A 5,556-nucleotide genomic window follows, 5' to 3' on the forward strand; every position below is an offset into this window, starting at 1 on the left:
TGTGTGAATTAAAGCAGCATCCATTATGCTAGGTAATAGTTGAAATTGCTGCAAAGTTACTGTTTATTGCATTTATAATCCCTAATAGTTTCATAGTACGTTTTATCTTTATTTTAATTTTTATTGTTGCTATAAGTTTCATAAATAGGACAACATAAGGGTAGCGTTGCAACTAAAATACCAAATTGGCTGACATGTTATCAAAAAGTCAATTCAAGGGAGATAGGTTAAGGGTACTAATTAAGTGATTTTATGAGGAATTTCAATTAAGGTTTTTTGAAATTATCCCCAAAATCTTTTACGTTTGGAAGTTTTATATTTTAGTTGTGAAAATTACATGTTGCATGGATGTTTGGCCTTTCCTTTTTTCGTCTTATAGATATGTTTAGGGATAATTTCAAAAACCTTCCCTAAGGTTTTTGAGAGTCTCACTGCCTTCTCCTGAGGTTTGAGGTTTCTAAAGTATCATAAACCTCTTCTGTTAGGTGATTGGTGTCCAATTGTTACATCAATCATGGAGAAATGACTTAACTATCCACACAACTTAAGAGATATTTTGTGTGACAGCCCCACTTCCCCCTAAGGCGAACCAAAGGGTTCGGCAAACTGTCTGCCCAGCTTTCGTCAGGACTCACTCACTCGCTACAGTCCTTAACTAAATTACAAGGTACATCTCAAAAATAATACATCCAATCCTCCATGAATACATATCACAAGCGTGGAACGTACACATACACTCGTTCAATTCCAAACATTCATACAATCCTAACTATTACACAAGATGAATCTAAAACTCCAACTGTACAGAAGATAATCCATCCAGTTACACGAAGAACTTAATACAAGCGTTTCCTTTGCCTCGAGCCCTGTGGGGAGAAAATATATTTTGGGGTGAGTTAGAAGTTCAGCGAGTGTCCAATAAAATCGGTAATCAACCAGTTTCACAATAATGCATGTAAATGATATCATGAGTCAGTGAACAAATGTATGTATGTTGCTCTTGTGAGCCAGTGAAGTTATCGTACTTAGAACTCCAATGCTCAAATAGATCAAGTAACAGTCAAGCAATACAAGGGAGCCATCGGTGCTCCAAATAAACAATGGAGAGACGTTGGTTCTAAGCACAAGATTTTCCAAAAACTCAATGGAGCCAAATCATGTCATGGCACACACACACAAACACAAATGATATGCAATCGAGTAACCAATGCAAGAATTAGTTCGAAAGTAACTTTGGAATTAGTTGGGAATCACTCACCAACCACGGCTCATGAACCTCATCCATCATATATCATTGCCTTGCTCAAGTCCAAACCCTAGATCACAAATATCATGTCAAACAAAAGGAATTCTAAAAGCATCAAGTTCCTATCACCTTTTGGTATTTTAATCACAATTGCAGCTACACTTATCGGATTGAAGCAAATCTTAAGGCGTTTCGAAGCCAAGACATATACCAACATTTCTTATGAAGACCTCCAAAGCCAAATCATATATTTTCATGAACAAAAATCGACATCTTAGAGAAAAATGGAAACTGTCCGCGAAACAGGACTTAAAGGCAGTCAAGGATATTTTGGTCATTTCATATGATACAGTACTCCAATCCATCTGAAATTTTGCAGGTAGCTAGCTAACTCGTATATCTACAACTTTTATGTTTTGTCCACAAGCGGGTTCGGTCTAAAACATGGAGAAATTTGTAGTCCAAATTGAGTCCAGAAACTAGGTAAAAACTGAAATTACACTTCTAAACTAACCTTTGTATATAACCACAATTACACATACGAATCATAAGATATACCACATACCTAATTAGCCCACAATGCCCCTTCAATATGAGCCAATTGATAACTCCAAAACCAATCACAATTAAGCCCTAATTCGAAACCCTGAAACTGAAATTTCCGCACAAATTCTGAAATTTTCCGCAAATAACCACAACTAACACACAAAGGCTCCATTTGACACCATATCAAGCTATCATTCCATGACCAACCAACAATTATCATATAAAATCAGAAAATTCACTAATAAATCAGAAATTTGTCAAACTCTACTTAAAATCATGAAATCTTCCACAAAATAGCATATCTAACCTCTACAAACCACTAATTTCTGATTATGAGGAACAAAAGAGGATTTCTTGGCAACTTACCTTACAACCACAAGAAACAAGGTAGCTTAGTGCTTTCCCTTCACCAAAGACTCCACCAAAGCCTTTATTCTTCCTTAGTACATACTTGTATGGAGTAGTTTCCAAAACTAACGGTTGAAACTCAAGATTGGAAGTTGAAGTTGAGGAAACTCTCTTGGTTTTTTCCTTTCAAAGTGGTCGGCCAAGCAAGGGGAAGAAATGAAGAAATATCAGCCAAGAAACAAGATAAGAATGAAGGAAAAACAGCCAGTCAAACCTGGCTGCCGAAGTGCCACATCACAATCCGGCCAAGATCTGGCCGGATTGCCGGCCGGATTCAAGGCAGTGGGTTTTCCAAATTTTTTTTCAAACGGCCCTGCCAATCCGGCCAAGAACTGTCCAGATATGCGGCCGGATTTTGCAAAAATCACTGTTCACTAGAAATTTTGTTTTTCTTCTTTCGGGCGTCACATTTTGCAATTATGTTCACATGATTAGTTAAATTATTGTTAACTAGGTTTAAAGAAACAATGACAATTTATAAGTTTTTTAAAAAAAATTTCTAAATTGCCATTACAAAACGGGGCCAAATATTCGCCTTTCTGTTATTGATAATTGATATGCATGAGTAGAAGTAATGATTTAGACTTTAGTGGTTTTTGTGGAATAAGAAAAATAGAGCTTCTTTAGACATATCTAAGGATTTAGGAGACTTGAAGAGGAAATTTGCTTAGAAATTTTTGTCAAATTTTGGTGATTGTGAAAATCTCAAGGTCAACCTCTAAGATTTTTCTGCTCTTAAATTTTGGAAATTTTTATTTTTTGACTGTAGATGTTAAGGTAGTTCTTGATGATCATGCTTAAAAGTGACCCTGCAAGTGAAAAAGAATATCTTGGATCAAACAAAAAAAAGGAAAAAAAATGATATTATGTAGTTTGTATTATGTTTTATATAATCTGCTCCATTCGATGATCACTATTCAATTATCGTGTTTTTTTTTTAATCTTGATTGTTACTCCCTCCGTTCCATTGTTAATGTCATGTTTCACCTTTTTCATTGTCCCAAAATTAGAGTCACGCTACACTATTTTCCTTCTAATGTTCCGTCCTTGCCCTCATAGTGCATGTGCTAGAAAATCCAAATAAATTTGGTGGGACCTGCTATTTATTATCCATTTGGAGAAGCCAGAGGAGTAAGTGAGACTAACTCTTACTTTATAAGGCCAATAATAGCGCGTCTCTAACATACAAAGGGATGCTTTTGGTTAAGATGGGACCCACGAAATCATTACTCCATGAAAAACACAAAGTGCAGCTGACCATTGTACTTGCGACGGGGTAAATTTGGAACAAAGGCTTGGCTGTCAATAATGATACCACTGTACATAAAAAGTTGCATTCCCTATAAACGTCTCTAATATTGGGAAATTGAAAAACCTTTTAATGATAACAATTTTTTTCTTGTTTGTGATCATTCAAGAAATGATCTTTTTTAAACTAAAATGTTGGCTGTAGCAGGGCTTACATGCTTTGTTTCTCTTATAGTAGCGTATGCTATTGATGTGTTATAACAGATGTAATAGTGTAATATTACACGTGCAATATGTAGATGAGACTTTGAGTTACTAAATTTGTTGTAGAGTTAGAAGGCTGATCTTTTGTTTACACTATATGAATGCGATAATAGTTGCACGATCTTGAAATTGAAGCCTTACTTTTGTAAGCAGTTTCACTTACACTCCTTCACATTTGATAAAGTTAAAATAGATATATATTGTTCATAGTAAATTAGTTACCTAATGCAAAACTTAAGGGTAGTTATGGGATCAAATTATTTTCTCTCTCCTAATACGGATTATATATATATTTTTTATTTGAATTGGGTTGATTTGTTACCAGCTAATTGACTTTAGGGGAGGTTTTCGATATTTTGAAAATCTTAGGGGAGAATAGTGGAACTGTCAAAACCTCCAGAAATTATTCCATATGTTTATTACATGGAAATGATCAGCATTGGGAGTATATTGAAATAAAGTTACTTTGTCAGGACACCTTATGGAAAAGCTAAGGCTGCTTAGACCGATACAAATTTGTCCATCGGCCAATGAATTGTTATGTCATTACTCTGCAGTGTGGATATATTAAATCAAGCCAAATAATAATACAAATTATATTAGTATTACCTAACAATTTTTTCAGTGGAGTTATTGTATCTAATTGAGAAGAACGAAGAATTGAGTCTTTTTTTTTTGACTTGGATCCATCATTGAGGAAGATAAAATAGCCACTTCGGTCAAGCGCACACTCAGAAACCACCATTTGCTCTTGTTGTAGGACTACTTAAGAGGCATAAAGAAGAGCCGAAGAATACTAACGGCAGGAAGAATAAGATATCTATTGAACCATCAAGTCTTTGTGAATCGAATTATTGTACTTTTAAAAGTTACAGATACATACGAATATCCAAATTGTTTCTATTTATTGCCTTAGATTAAAAAAAATTGTATCAGTGTTTAAAAAGTATAGGTGGTAAATACATGCAAAATTTATAGATAAGAAAAATCGGATAACATTGGTTAGAAAAAAAAAATTAATGATTCAGAAATGAAAAATAGGAAGATTATCAACATTGTGATTTTCAAAGTTACAAACTTCTACTAATTACTAATTTTCTCAACCCATTGTTAATATATATGGTCTTATCTTTAACTTTTAGATATTTCCATCTCTTGAATTTTCGACACTCAAACAAATATTTAAAATCTTTGGCATGTATGAAGAGCTTTAGGCGTGTTTGTAACTTTTAAAGTTACATTGTTAGTGATGCTATTATAGTCCTATCTATGATGTATGAAGAGTTTTAAGCAACCAATTACTTTAGGCCATCGAGAGAGTCTTAAGTCTCTACTTGGGTGTAGGTCAAGGAATCGAATCTCTTAGCATATATTCTAATATCCAGGATTTCTTGAAATGTTTCGCTAACGGGTGGTGATTCAGTCTCCGCAGGATTACCCCTTGACCCCTTTGGGTCCCTCCCTTCCCCTAGTATAGAGTAGGAGTATGAGTAGTATAAAATTTATCGCGTCGGACAAAAAAAAAGATAACAAGATGTATGAAGAGTTTTAGGCTTTTTTGTAACTTTTAAAGTTACATTGTCAGCGATGCTATTATAGTCCTATCTATGATGCATGCTAGTATGCTACTATAAACCAAAAGTATCTATAATTTTCATAATCAATATGTCTGTAACTTTCTTGTATTCTTAGTTGTTCCTACCTTTTTCTATATATATATATATAAAAGAGTTCTTACGTCTTTCCTATGCACTTATTGAGTGTGTTTAGATAGAAGATTATTTGATTTTTTTTGAAAATAATATTATAATATTTTTTATGATGTGATATATATGAAATATAAA

The 5,556-nt window shown here is 34.0% G+C and overlaps 1 long non-coding RNA gene across 1 annotated transcript; it reads right to left on the minus strand.

Moving 5' to 3' along the window:
- Nucleotides 1–736: 736 nt before the first annotated feature.
- LOC140006304 (uncharacterized) lies at nucleotides 737–2,329 on the minus strand. Its single transcript, XR_011813943.1, has 3 exons — nucleotides 2,159–2,329; nucleotides 1,259–1,316; nucleotides 737–866 (listed from the first exon to the last, which is right to left on the minus strand). It is a non-coding gene; the product is annotated as an uncharacterized lncRNA (long non-coding RNA).
- Nucleotides 2,330–5,556: the final 3,227 nt, after the last annotated feature.

This window comes from Coffea arabica, chromosome 1c (genome assembly GCF_036785885.1).
Source record: "Coffea arabica cultivar ET-39 chromosome 1c, Coffea Arabica ET-39 HiFi, whole genome shotgun sequence".
NCBI classification, from domain to species: domain Eukaryota; kingdom Viridiplantae; phylum Streptophyta; class Magnoliopsida; order Gentianales; family Rubiaceae; genus Coffea; species Coffea arabica.